The sequence below is a fragment of the Equus quagga genome, chromosome 4 (assembly GCF_021613505.1).
Source record: "Equus quagga isolate Etosha38 chromosome 4, UCLA_HA_Equagga_1.0, whole genome shotgun sequence".
NCBI classification, from domain to species: domain Eukaryota; kingdom Metazoa; phylum Chordata; class Mammalia; order Perissodactyla; family Equidae; genus Equus; species Equus quagga.
The window spans coordinates 107,954,855-107,968,723 of record NC_060270.1 but is presented as its reverse complement, the minus strand read 5'-3'; the positions used below and the strand labels follow the sequence as shown (position 1 = coordinate 107,968,723).

At 41.6% G+C, this 13,869-nt stretch overlaps 1 protein-coding gene across 3 annotated transcripts in view; it reads right to left on the bottom strand.

Annotated features, from left to right (window-relative positions):
• B3GALT1 (beta-1,3-galactosyltransferase 1) overlaps nt 1-13,869 on the bottom strand; it is a 485,002-nt gene that overhangs the window by 31,314 nt on the left and 439,819 nt on the right. For all 3 annotated transcript variants that reach the window (XM_046659206.1, XM_046659207.1, XM_046659205.1), the window contains one exon: nt 9,123-9,259. The gene's annotated coding sequence lies outside the window, so the exon portion shown is untranslated. The remainder of the gene's footprint in view (nt 1-9,122; nt 9,260-13,869) is intronic.

The window sequence follows — 13,869 nt, the reverse complement described above, 5'->3', positions numbered from 1 at the left end:
CATAATCAGTTTCTTTGAGTTTCTTTGAGGGTTTGGGACTCAGAGATCTCCTCAGGGGCAGAGAAAGGCAATAAGCCACTGAACTAGAGTGTAGAGGCTTGAGTCTACCCCAGATTTTCCTGTGTCTCCTCTTCCTCAGCTTTGGCTCAGCTGCTTGGAAAGTTGCCCTGGGAGAGGTCCATCAGAGACCAAAGGACACTGGTGCTCTTCCTGTCAGTTCCTCTTCCCAGGGCTGGAAGGGAAACCTTGCCAGGAGCCGGTGATTTTCGGACAGGGGGCAGAGCCCAGTCAAGTGAAGACTCATGCCCAGCTGTGTGACTGAGGCCTACCCACAGGCCACTTGAGGAATGTGTCTAAGAAATGTAGGAACCAAATGCAAATGGCACCTGCCACTCTGCCCAGCTGAAGAAAGTCAAGAAAAGCCCATCTTGAGAGAAACTGTACAGCCCCAATCTCCATATAAATAAAAAGAAATAATGCCTAAATTAAAGCCTTAGCTTGAAGTACTGAAAGAGAAGGAATCAGAGGGCAAACATTTGAAAAATTAGTTATGAATTCGTCATGGTCCAAGATCTTTATCAGCATGTAATTTAAAAAGAAAAATAAAACAATGTGCCAACCTCACAGTGGATGTTGATTACAAGATGCATAGTTAGTTAAACGCGTTAGCAAAGTCTAAAGAGATTAGAGAGCGAATCCAAGCGCCATTGCACAGACCCCCTGCCCAGGCCCAGGACAAAGATGTACAGTCACCATTTCTCCAGTTGCTACAGGGGCTGGAGGAAAGCGCGGTAGGCTTTCTAAGCAACTGTCCTGTGTGGGGCAGAGAAAAGGGGTAAATGCCCTCTCAGAAGTGAAAATGAAAAGGATGTCCTAAGGGGAAAGATTATTTATGGTGTACTCTGCATATGATAAAGTGGAATTAGCAAGAGAATTGACTTCTATTGGCAGCCTATTTCTGGACAAACTACTTTGGCCCATAGTAGGGAAAAATTAAAAAACCAACCTTAAAATTAATAGTTATTTGAAACAAAGAGATAAAGGATTTGGAAAAATACTTTCCAAGGGTGCCAGGCGTGAGTGGGCGTGAGGCAAAGAGGAGAGTGAACAAGGGGGAAACCCCAGGTATGGGGAGCAGGAAGGCCCTGCTGTCCTCTGGCTTTCTCCTAACACCCTCCTTGACCCTCCCTCCCCTTTCCTTCCCATCCGCCTTCTTCTCTCTCCCCCAACTACTTCCTAGCTACGGGGAGCTTCCTCAGTCCTGGTTTATGTTTCAACCAGATGAAGGCCTTGTTCCATCAGAACTGAGCAGTTTATCTGAAAAGAAATTCACATAAAGCTGGTAGAGGCTGATACTGGTAGTCTCTTAGGTAACATGTGTATTTTAACAGGGAGTCCTTTTGGGCTTTATCAGAAAACAGTGAAGAAGACTTTATTTCCCAAGTGTCACAAGCCATTCACATGGTAAGTATCTTTGAATGGAGGAAAAGGACGGGCAAGTTCCAGAATTCCCTAAATCCCTGCAGGTGGACAGCTGCCCGCTCTGTCTATACATCCAACCTCATCTGAGATGCGGCCAGGCACCTCTGCCACATTTGCTTCCCTTGACATTGTTGTCTTCTTGTGACACTTTCCTGCGGACTGTAACTCCATGATGACAAAGACTGTCTCTGTCTTAAACAGAAGAGAGAACATTTACTGAACACTTACTATCTTGTCAGTTTTCTAAGCCCTTTAAGTTTATTAACTGATTTAGTTTTGAACCATCAGAGGTAGGGAATTCTATGCCCATTCTAAAGATGAGGCGTGAGTTGTTGAATATTATGTGTAAGGTCATAGGGCAGGTAAATGGCAAAGTTAGGATTCAAACCCAGGTGTCTGACTCCCAGGCTCACGTGGTAAACCACGATACAGGTTGTCTTCCTGGCACCTAGTACAGTGTGTGGGAAGCAGTCACTACTTCTGGTTTTCCTTTTATATCTCTGTGATGGTTAATTTTATGGGTCAACTTGGCTGGGCCATGGTTCCCAGATATTTGGTCAAACATTATTATGGATCTCTCTGTGAGGGTGTTTCTGGATGAGATTTCCATTTAAATCAATGGACTTTGAGTAGAGCACATTGCTATTGATAATGTTGAGGGGTGGGGCAGGAGACTTATCCAATCAGATGAAGTCTTGGATGGAACAAAATGCTGATCTTCCCTGAGCAAGAGGGAATTCTCCAGCAGACTGCTTTCAGACTTCACCTGCAATGTCTGCTGTTCCTGATTTTCCAGCAGACTGCCTTTGGACTTGAACTGCAACTCTTTGCTGTGTCTCTATGCTGCCAGCCTCCCCAATCAGATTTTGAGCTCACCAAGCCTCCACAATCGTGTAAGCCAATTCCTTAAAATAAAACTTCCTTAAAATAAAAACGAATTCCTTAATATATAAAAAAAGTATATATACACATCCTATTGGTTCTGTTTTTCTTGAGAATTGTGACTTATACAGTCTCCTTTTCTAATAAGTTCCTCAAGATTAAGTCCTAGGCCTTCTTTTCTTCTCAGCCTAAGTTTTGTCTATTTTCTAAGCAATTTTTTCCTGCCCAAGGCCTTCGTTGCTACCCATATGCCAATAACTCTAAATGTATACTTCTAGCTCAGATGTATCTACGGAGGTCCAGACTCATATGCACCTACGTACTTGGCATGTGTTCTTGGATAGCTGAGGGGCACCTGAATGCAGCAGGTACAAAGGTAAATTCAGGACCTTACAATCCTGATCCTCTTTCAGCATTCCCTATCTCTATGAAATGTACCCATATCTATCTGAGAGACCAGGAGCCATTCATAGCAGCTCTCTCCCTTATTTCCGTGCTTAACCCATCACCATGTCCTGCCAATGTCACTTCAGAAATTTCTCATATCTTTTTACTTCTCTCTATCTCCACTACCACCACCTTACCCAACCTATGGGTATATCTTATCTTGACTCCTATGGTAACTTTTCAAGTGGTCTACACGCATATTCTTTGTTTCCCCTCTAATCATTTTTCTTCACACTTCAGCCACAGTGATCTTTCTAAAAAATAAAGCCAATCATATCATTTTGTGCCACTCCCTGTGTGAAACCAGTCACTGACTTTCTATTGTGCTTAGGATGAAGGCTAAATTCTTGGCATGATGACATGGTGGTTCCCAAGGCTCTGCATGACTGTGCATGTCTGCAGCAGTGTTCTCCTTGTTCTCTACACTCCAGCTGCTCTTACCTTTTTCCAGTTCCTCAAAAATGCTTCCTCACAGTACTGGTCCTTTGCACATCCTGTTTCTATTTTTTAAAATGCGGGGCACATTTCGAACCTCTCAACTCTCATATCAGGAGTGACTTTGAAGGTAAAGATGTTGTATTCCACACACCCCTCCCTCAGTCTACTCAGATTCTTTTGTTATACAATCTCATAGTATTTATCTAAATTAAGGCAAATAATAATGGCTAAGATTTATTGAGTGCTTATTAAGTTCAAGTCAAGCACAGTGCTAAATACTTTATAATCATTATATTTAAATATTATCTAATTGAAAAATACAGGGGCCAGCCCAGTGGTGCAGCAGTTAAATTCACACATTCCACTTCGGTGGACCGGGGTTCGCTGGTTCGGATCCTAGGTGTGGACATGGCACTGCTTGGCACGCCATGCCGTGGTAGGCGTCCCACGTATAAAGTAGAGGAAGATGGGCATGGAAGTTAGCTATGGGCCAGTTCTCCTCGGCAAAAAGAGGAGGATTGGCAGCAGATGTTAGCTCAGGGCTAATCTTCCTCAAAAAAACCCAAAAACTCTGAGAAGTAGGTCTTATTATTATTTTATTTTAAGACAAGGAACCTGAGAACCTGGGTGGGAAGCTATGTGCATATTCAGTGATGTGATGACTTGGTGGATATTTGGCTCTCCCATTGGACTGTGTACTTGGAGTGAGCTGGGGTCATGCCTGTTATTGATCAGCACAGTTAGAAGACTGCCTGTCATGTAGAATGTGTTCAATACCTACTTGTTGATTGAAATAATGATGAATATTTGCATAAGTAATGAACTAGGACATATTTTAATATGGAAACTAACTGGGTATTCCTTTCATTCTCCACCCTAGATTAGTTGCCTATGAGATTATTTACAAAATTTTAGACAGTTGCTTGCAAATGAGAAAATAGCATTCCCAATACTAGAGATGTTTTACAGTACCCTCCACTCTTCATTTTGATGACCATCTGCTCCGTTTCCAAATGAGGCAGCAATTTAGTTTAATTTTGCTCACAGTGAAGGATGATTTTTTTTTGTCCCAGTCCTTCCAGGGCTTCTAAAATAGAGTCACACATGTACAGACACACTTAAAAACGCGTGTATGCTGCAGTAAGTCCACACTAGCAGCTGTAACAAATAAACCCTAAATTTCCCAGCTTAACACAATAGATGGCTATTTCTTATTTGTGTAACAACCTAATGGGGATGTTCCTGCTCGGCCAGACAGCTTTCCACATAGGGAGATCCAGGAACCTGGGCTCCATCCATGGTGCCCCCATGCCTGGAGGCCTCAGAGTTCTCTGACCTAGCCGACAGCAGGGGAGAACCAGCACGAAGAAGGCACACCAACTTCCTCAAAATCTTGACCCAAAATGAAGCACGTCACTTCCACTCATATTCCATAGCTAGAAGCTCATCATGTGGTCACACCCAACTCTAAGGAAGGCAAGGAATACTGTCTAGTTATACACGCAGGAAGAAAAGAGAGAAAACATATTTGAGCATATCTCTGCCTCACCTCCCATCCCTATAATACAAAGCAGAGAGATGCTATAAGATTAGTACAAAGTGCCCTGGGGTATGGGCAGATGGAGCTTAATTCTAATGGTGGGCATCTGGAAAGGCTTGTGGAGGAGGGGATTTTGAGTGGGTCTTGAAGGATAGGTAAGTCTTTGATAGAAAGAGGTCCTAACAAGCATAACTGAGACCAATGCCAAAATGGTGAGGTCTGAAGCCAGGAGGGAGTGAGGGTGTGAGAGAAAATGTATGCTTGTGCCTTGGTCTATGTGCACATATCTCAGAGTCAAGTAGAAATTATTTTAATAATATCTTTTTTCTGGTTTTCCTGAACCCCTTCTATAAGTAATTAAATAACAAACAGAATTACCCCCTGTACTATGAGTATGTTAGTCCCTAATGTGAAGATATGAAATAATTAGAGGATGTGCTGTGTAAGAATTTTAATGTCATGGAAAACTTCTATTTTCAAGACTGTGTTAATTATACAGGATAAGGCTGAACAAAGGGAAGATGTACAATTAGCAGAGCACAGCTTATTATAACCAGCTCTGTTTAGAGGCTCTTCTGAACCTAGATATGTAATAAATCAAGAGTGACCTAGTGTTTTAGAGGACAACTCTGGAGATTTTAGAAATGCAGAACCAGGCCATTTTGGATTTGATTGTAGTGATGGTATAGGGAGATGTTTACACTCTAGTCTAAATGGTAGAGAGGAAAGAGCAGAGTCTTTACAGGGAGAAGACATCTGTCCCTTCCTTAGTCTGCCACTCAATGGCTGGATGATCATACTTCTGTGGGCTCCTTCCTCCGCTATATGGGGATATTAACACATATGGAAGCACCTAACACTAGGCCTGGGCTATATTAAGGACCCAGTTTTTATTTTTAGCTCCATTTTCCTTCCCTTCTCCTACTTTCTTTTTCTTAGGCAGGATTTCATTCACTTCAATAAAAATCCTTAAGACTTTAAGAGCTATACAAGAATGACTGTAATATCACGAGGATGTACTTCCTCTAAGTCCACCAAACTTCAATAAAGGCAGTTATAATATCAGTGGCTCTATCTGAGCAGTGTCAAGGAAAAAGAAATACCTTAGCTGTCAAATCCCCGGAGGGCTGACTCAGCTCTTCTTTTCTTCCAAAGAAGATAAACTGCATCTCATGCAATTTGCTTCTTGCTATGGGTTCTTGTTTTGGTTTCAAGCAAGGTCTTCAGTGCAAAAGACAATCTCTCCTACACAGACGTTAAAGGGGCTATGAGTCCCATAAAAGTTTGGACTTTTCCCTAGATTTTGTTGCCAGAATTTTAGAAATTGATATGAGAAGCTGAGAGCTTAAAAACTGCACAATATTCACATATTATTCGATTGCAAAATGCTGTGAGCTGCCCATCCCAAGCCTCAGCTCAGCTGTGATTGGCCCATACACCCAAGCGCATCTCAGTATTGACTGAAAGGATAGAGTACTTCAGCCCCTGAGAAAGCATTAGGATTGCATTATCATATCAATAGCCCACATGTAAAGTTCTTGATAAAAATGATCATAATCCAGAGGCAAGAGATAAAATATGAGAGTTTGATTTGTGTAAACAAATCAAAGGCATTTAGAGTCAAGCTACTTAATCTATTTTAAAGCATTGCCAGGAATATAAACATCAGAACAGCCTCAGAGCTGGAATAGGCAAGAGTTGAGAGAGTTGAAGGAATTCTAAAGATTATTTGCTGCTTCTTCTTGATTCACTATAATCCAGCCATGTTGGCCTTCTTTCAGTTCTGTGAACAAGCCAAGCTCAAAGCCTCTTCTCTTAAAGCCTCTATAAATCATCCTTCTGTGTCTTCAGAGATGCATCTTGTAATAGTCAGGATTGTCTCAGGTAAGCCGCATTAACAAATAGCTTCCATATCTCAGTGGCTTCAGACAATAAAAGTTGTCTGCTCATGCTACATGTCCAGGGTGTGTTGGCTGAGGGGGCTCTGTTCTCTGAAATCACACAAGTTCTGGGCTAAGGGAGCAACCATGTCCTGAACCACATCACCTGTCAGAACGCCCCAGGGAAAGGGAGCTGGAGGAAACTACAATTAGATGCTCCAGCATGGAAGTGACACATGTCGTTTCTACACACAACCCATTGGCCAGACCAAATCCCATAGCCCATGGAACCTCAGGGAGACCAAGGCAATGCAGTCCTGCCATATGGCTGGAAAAGGAAGGGAATGGGAAGAGCTTTCTTGACTCTTAGACCTCCCCTGACTACCCTTTAAGATGCAGATTCTAGCTCTTCATTGCCTTAGCACCCATTTTGTTTTTTCATAGGGCTTATCACAATTTGAAATGGTATTATTTATTTATTTCCTGTTTTGTTCTTAGTCTGTTTCCATCATTGAACTACAAGATCCTTAAGAGAAAGGACCATGTGAGCAGGCTAATTCCTTGAAACGGTTCTCAAAATGGTCACTCTTCCTAATATGTTTAAATGTTGGATAGATTTGTCTTGAATTTGGAGAATCCGCATGGTGATAATGTTATGTCTCTTGGTCTAAGTCGTTTTTGGCTGTGTGTTGACACCTCTCCATCCCTCCTTATCAGAGGATCCACTCTCTACACAATGGCAGGGCTAAAGCAAAGACAAACTGGGCACGACTTCAAATGCTGTTATGAAGCAAATTGGAAAACTATCAACTACACCCAAAAGAAATCTCTAGAGGCAAGGAAAACCAACGTATCCAGTGAAAATTGCCATAAACTTTGTAAATAATGAAGAGAAGAAAGGAATTTGGTGAATTGGCATTTTGTTGAATTTACTTTTGGCAAATTAGCCTGCTGGGAATTAACTCAGGGCCACCCCCTCAGCCGCCGCTCAGAGCTGTGCTTCAGCACCGCACTGAGCCTGCTGTTTAGAAGCCACTCTGAGATAACTGTCCATTTCATGGGCAAAGAAACTGTAGTTTAGAGAGATTAAATTATTGGCCCAAATCACAGAAGTGATGGTGGGAAAGAGAAAAGTATGAATCAAGACTCCTCTGGTCAGGATGGTGCTTTGTTCCCTGAGTCACACTCCAGCCAGGATGCAAACATTTTTATAAACTTAGTATGCTATTTAGGGCAAAAAGGCAATGTTTAAAGAAATATTCTAAGGATTTGTCTCACTTTTTATCACTTTAAATAAAAACATTTTAATGATTATTTATTTTAGACACTTTTTATAACTATACCATCATTTTCTATATAAAATACTATTATTTTCTTTCTTTTTTGTTTTTTTTTTAAAGATTGGCACCTGGGCTAACAAACAACTGTTGCCAATCTTCCTTTTTTTTTTAAAAGATTGGCACCTGGGCTAACAACTGTTGCCAATCTTTTTTTTTTCTGCTTTATCTCCCCAAACCCCCCCTGTACATAGTTGTATATCTTAGCTGCAGGTCCCTCTAGTTGTGGGATGTGTGACGAGGCCTCAAAGTGGCCTGACCAGCGTTGCCATGTCCGCACCCAGGATCCGAACCCTGGGCCACCGCAGCGGAGCACGCGAACTCAACCACTCGGCCATGGAGCCGGCCCCAAAATACTATTATTTTCAAGTGAAATAAGAAATAATTGACGTACAATGGCCTATGGGACAAGGTTATTTCAGCAAAGAAATTTCAAGAATCAATTAGCTATGGCCTTGGAGAAATGGATTTTTAAATAGGCATTGTCTCAGCTCACCTAAGGCATATCTTTAGTTCCCTAATATTTCATCTTAAAAGAGGCCACCACTAAAATCAAAGGTTTCACAGAAAATTGTAAATATGAATTTTTTAAAAAAGGACAATCTTTTGGGGGCTGGCCCAGTGGTGCATGGTTAAGTTCACATGTTCCACTTCGAGTGACCAGGGTTCACCGGTTCGGATCCCAGGTGCGGACACATGCCCCACTTAGCAAGCTATTCTGTGGCAGGCGTCCCACATAAAATAGAGGAAGATGGGCATGGATGTTAGCTCAGGGCCAGTTTAATCAGGAAAAAGAGGAGGATTGGCAGCAGATGTTAGCTCAGGGCTAATCTTCCTCAAAATAAATAAATAAATAAATAAATTAAAAAATCTGTTTAAAAAGAAGGACGCTTTTTTTCAGCTATCATTTTTTCTTTTCTCCTGTATCACTCAGCAACAAGGCTTTCCTGGAAAGGATATTTTACAGACTATAGCAGGTAAACACTAATAAAAGAAAAAAAACCTAAACTATTCTCTCTAGCCTATCAGTCCTTGGACATTGGTTTCTGATTGTGTAGGATTGTGGCTATTTTTCCACAGGGCTGGGCTGCGTAACTCAGCAGTGTGTTCTCCTACCTGTGGGACCAAGCTTTCTGTGTTCGCCTTCTTCTTAATACAGTTGCAGGGCGCAAAGCATGGGCTCAATCTGTCCGATGAGGAGATTTGTGGTGGCTCATGTCGGGAGAAACTGCTGCTTAGCAAACTACAGGATCCTACATAGATAACAACAGAGAGACAAGTTTAGAAACAATGGAAATCCATCAGGTTCTGAGAAATGAAGACAGCATTCTGGTCCTTCAGAAAAAAAGACTTGTATTTAATCTCTAAGTACAATACATAGAATGGCATGTGGGCCAGCACCGAATAGAGGTTGATCGAATGAAAAAGAGAGTGAATAAATGAACAACTGAAAGTCAGAGCTGGTCCTAGTATTGTGAACCCATAAGCCTCCAAGACCAGGCAAGTCAGGTAAATGAGGGAGCAGACTGGTATGAGACATCCGGGAAGGGGAGAGCCCGTGTCCTTTCTGAAGGGGGCAGCCACTGCTCAGGTCCAGCTCATGGTTTTCATCGATGCTGTAAGGAAAAATGGACTCAATTATACCATAACTTCAAGTTTTCAAGGGAAGACAGAAAGATGGATTTTTACATGAAATCTCTTGAATTTATATTTTAGAATTCAATTAAACAAAACAAAACTTTGTGCAGGCCAAACAAAGCTAAAGGCAAAGTCTATCTGAGGGTGAGGATTAGCTCCTGGGTGGCCATGAGATCTAAGATCTGGTGCAACATCATCAATTTCCAAATGACGAAAAAGGATCCAGACGACTGAAGCTGCGCGGGCAAAGACACTCAGCTGAGGCAGAGCTGGGCCTTCTAGGCGTGAGGATCTTCCCTTTCACTTATGACCTTTCACTTTCTCTTGTGGCCACTCTAAGACTGGCTGAACCTCATCAGACCTGTTTCAATAACAGATTGGAAGCCAACCAGAAGCCGCCTTTGGTTGATTTGATCCTTGGGTCTCAAGCTGTATTTATATAAAACTTCATGAAAGCTATAATTTTGTTTTCTCACCATTCATATTATGGAAGAAGATCTGGGTAAAGCTCAGTGACTGAAATACGATGGTCCCTCATATGAAATAATATTCTGATTACAGGCATTCGTTTGGGATGGTGTTAGGCAATGTGGCCACATGTGAAGAATGGCAGCGAGGGGTAAGGGCAGAGGGAGGTATGGGCGGGGGCATGAGTGGGTCCCACTGGATCCATCTGCTGGTTCGAGTTTCTGCTAAAAGGCTGCTCTTGTTTACGTGAGAGGCGGTGTTGTGTGATGATGAAGTGCATGTTGTTATTGTTAGTGAGTCGATTCCATGGGAGACCTTGCTGGTATTTGAAATAGTGGTGGCATAGCTTTCAGCATCACAGCAACAGGCAGCCACCACAGTATGAGAACCAACAGAAGGGTAGGGAGGTTCCCTGACTGGGAAAGGAACCCGGGCCATGGTGGCGAGAGTGCCAAATCTTAACCACTAGACCACCAGGGCTGGCCTAAGTGCATGAGATGGGTCTAAATACTGGCTCAGCCACTTACTGTGACTTAAACTTGCTCTGTCTCATGTCTAAAATAGTGACAATAACAGTACCTGAATCATAGAGTTGTAGTGAAGTTTAAATGAATCAATATATGAAGTGCTTAGCATGGTATGTGCACAAGGTAGGCACTCAGTAAATGTTTGCTAGTATTTGTAACAAATACCAGCATTTATTGAATGCCTACTATACACTAATTACTTGCACTTATTATTTGTAATCATCACTGCAGTCCTCTGCAATAATAATAATATTATTAACTTCACTTTATTGATGAGAAAACCATGACCTTGGGAGATCAAGCCTCTTATCTAATGTCACCCTGGTATACAGTGGAGCCAAGCGTTTGAACATAGGCCTACTCAGCCGAGATATTAGCTTAACCCACCTCTCCTGTGCCTTGTCAGTGTTCAATGGAAGATACGATTCAGATCTTTAAAGGGAGAGAAAATCAACTTTGGTTAAACGCCGAACACTTATCAAGTCAAATAGGAAAGCAAAGGAGTTCTGGAACAATCAAAAGCACTGCAACACTTGGTAACCTTCTGCCTTATGTCAAAATGTGTTGTTCTGGAATGGGAGGGTGCCACAGGACTAAGAGTAAGACAGCAGAGTGTGTGGGCAATTTTCAGTCTATATCAATCCTTGTTCTTAGCTTCTTTTTTTTTAAAGATTTTTGTTTTCTTCCTTTTTCTCCCCAAAGCCCCCCCGGTACATAGCTGTATATTCTTTGTTGTCGGTCCTTCTAGTTGTGGTATGTGGGACACTGCCTCAGCGTGGTTTGATGAGCAGTGCCACGTCCGTGCCCAGGATTCAAACCAACGAAACACAGGGCTGCCTGCAGCGGAGCACGCAAACTTAACCACTCGGCCACGGGGCAAGCCCCTGTTCTTAGCTTTTAAAATGCTATGGCTTTTAATAGATTATTTGCTTAATATTGATAAATCTATTTCCATGGAGGTAGCGTTTAGGAACCGAAATGCATATTGAATGTTAACGTTGGGAAAATAACACCTGGAAGGTTTTACTCTAGCATATTTTTTATAAAAGTCCTCACTTTTATAGAATTTTCTATACAAAGAAAGAGTGGAATAAAACATAAGCATTTATTAAAGTGTATAAAGTATTAATACAAAGCATTTTATATAAAACATTATTGAGTGAAGAAAAGGAAGGAAGGAAGGAAATGAGCAGTTCCTGACTGCTAACATAAGCCAGATGCTATGCCAGGTACTCTTATATACCTCCTAGCATTTAGTGAATGAAAAGTCTCCACACCAGGACCAAAATACATATGGAAAATGTATGTATAGAAAAGTCAATTTTCTGTGGGAAGATATTTCAGTTGAAATCTCAAATCTTACTTAGACATTACACTCCTTACTTACCTTGACTGCCCATTCTGTTTACCTTTTTTTTTTGGCTGAGGAAGATTTGCCCTGAGCTAATATCTGCTGCTAATCATCCACTTTTTTTGCTTGTGGAAGATTGTCCCTAAGCTAGCATCTGTGCTAATCTTCTTCTATTTTATATGTGGGTCACCACCACAGTGTGGCTGATGAGTGGTGTAGGTCTGCGCCTGGGATCCAAGCCCATGAATCTGGGCTGCCGAAGTGGAGTACGTGAACTTAACTACTATGCCACAGGGCTGGCCCCCTGTTTAATTTTTTTGACAGAAAGTATTTTTCTAATTAACTTTAGCCAAACAAGGGCAAAGAAGGAGAGTGTCCTTTCAACCAAAATCAGTTCTGGGAAAGTATAAAGTAGGAAACACAGAGATGCAAATTTTCTCTGCTTTAGGAGGAACTTAATATTATGCTAAGAGATAATGATATCTATTCTCAGTAATAATATAGAAAACAGGAATGTATTATACAAGATAAAAAATATAAGCCACTTTCTTCAGTCTGATTTTTAAAGTGTAATTTCAGTATTTAAGTTAGAGGTATTTCAACTTCCCAGAATAAGTGCACCCATATTCAAATGTTGGTTTTAGAATACAAAACAATATTTCAAAGTCAAGTAGAAATGAATTTGTTCACTACTCTTTGAATAATTGCCATTATTGCTATTTCTCCTTGAGCAGATACTTGAAAACTGACTATATAAATTGTTGTGTTTTTCTGGGAAAATAATCTAGACTCAAAATTTGTCACCCACATTTTAATCTAAGTTACAGTTTTATCAGCTACTCTAGTACATTATTCTATTACATCTCATTAATATCTTCCCTGCTTTTTAGCTCCATGTAGCAGAAAGGAATTTTGCCAGTGCCATTTATGTCTACGGAATCCACTTGTTTGTTGTGCCTCCACACCAGAGTTAGCTATGAAGTGTTTTAGGGACAGAATAAGACAAATAAGATAGTTATAATATTTGGATATTGGATTTCGTCTCCTCAGGTTTGCCCTCTTTGTGGCAACAAAAGAATTTGCCTTGTGAATCTCTCATGTCAGCATCCGGCCACATTTGATCCTGGTTTGTGTGTGGTCTGTCTGCAGCCAAGGACTTGAATAAAAACCAACAGAACAAAACAGAAAGCTCTGCTGAGCTGCTTATTTATTCACTTATCAAGATAAATTCTGATTCATTAGGAAATCAGGTAGAGGTAACAGTTGATCTAATTAGTTAATGAATTTAGGCGAGAGAACAGGGAGTTTTCACTCTGTAAGTTTCGATGATAATGAACTCCACTTTCCATTTCTCTTTGTCATAGGTCGGGTCCCCGGGAAACAGATTTGAGACGCTGAGATACCCATGCAGGAAGTTTATCAGAGCACGTTCTCAGGAGCAACACTGTTCTGAGATGAGAGAAGGGAGAGGTTGAATGAGCCAAGCCTCTAGGGAGCTCTGGAGCTGGGATGGGCCTGCAGAGGTCCAGTGTGTGCTACAGCCAGCTCTCCTGGGCTTGGGCAGAGCTGACAGTGCACATCTCTTCCCAACTCCACGGTCAGTGACATCGTGTTGATAACTTGAAATTGGAGGCAGGTGTTTGGGGCATTTACAATACAGTAATTGGCAAATGCTAGAAATCAGGTTTCTATCACTCGCCTCTCCCAAGTCCTCAACCCCTGGAGAGACAGTTTACCAGCAAACCCCCAGTTAAGAAGGACTGATTGCACATCTCTGTCCCCAGATCCATGTGATAAGTTCTTAACTGCACATAGTGATACACAGAGGGAACGACAGACTACACTCCCAGGTCTTACATTGCTGTAACTTCTCCAGCAT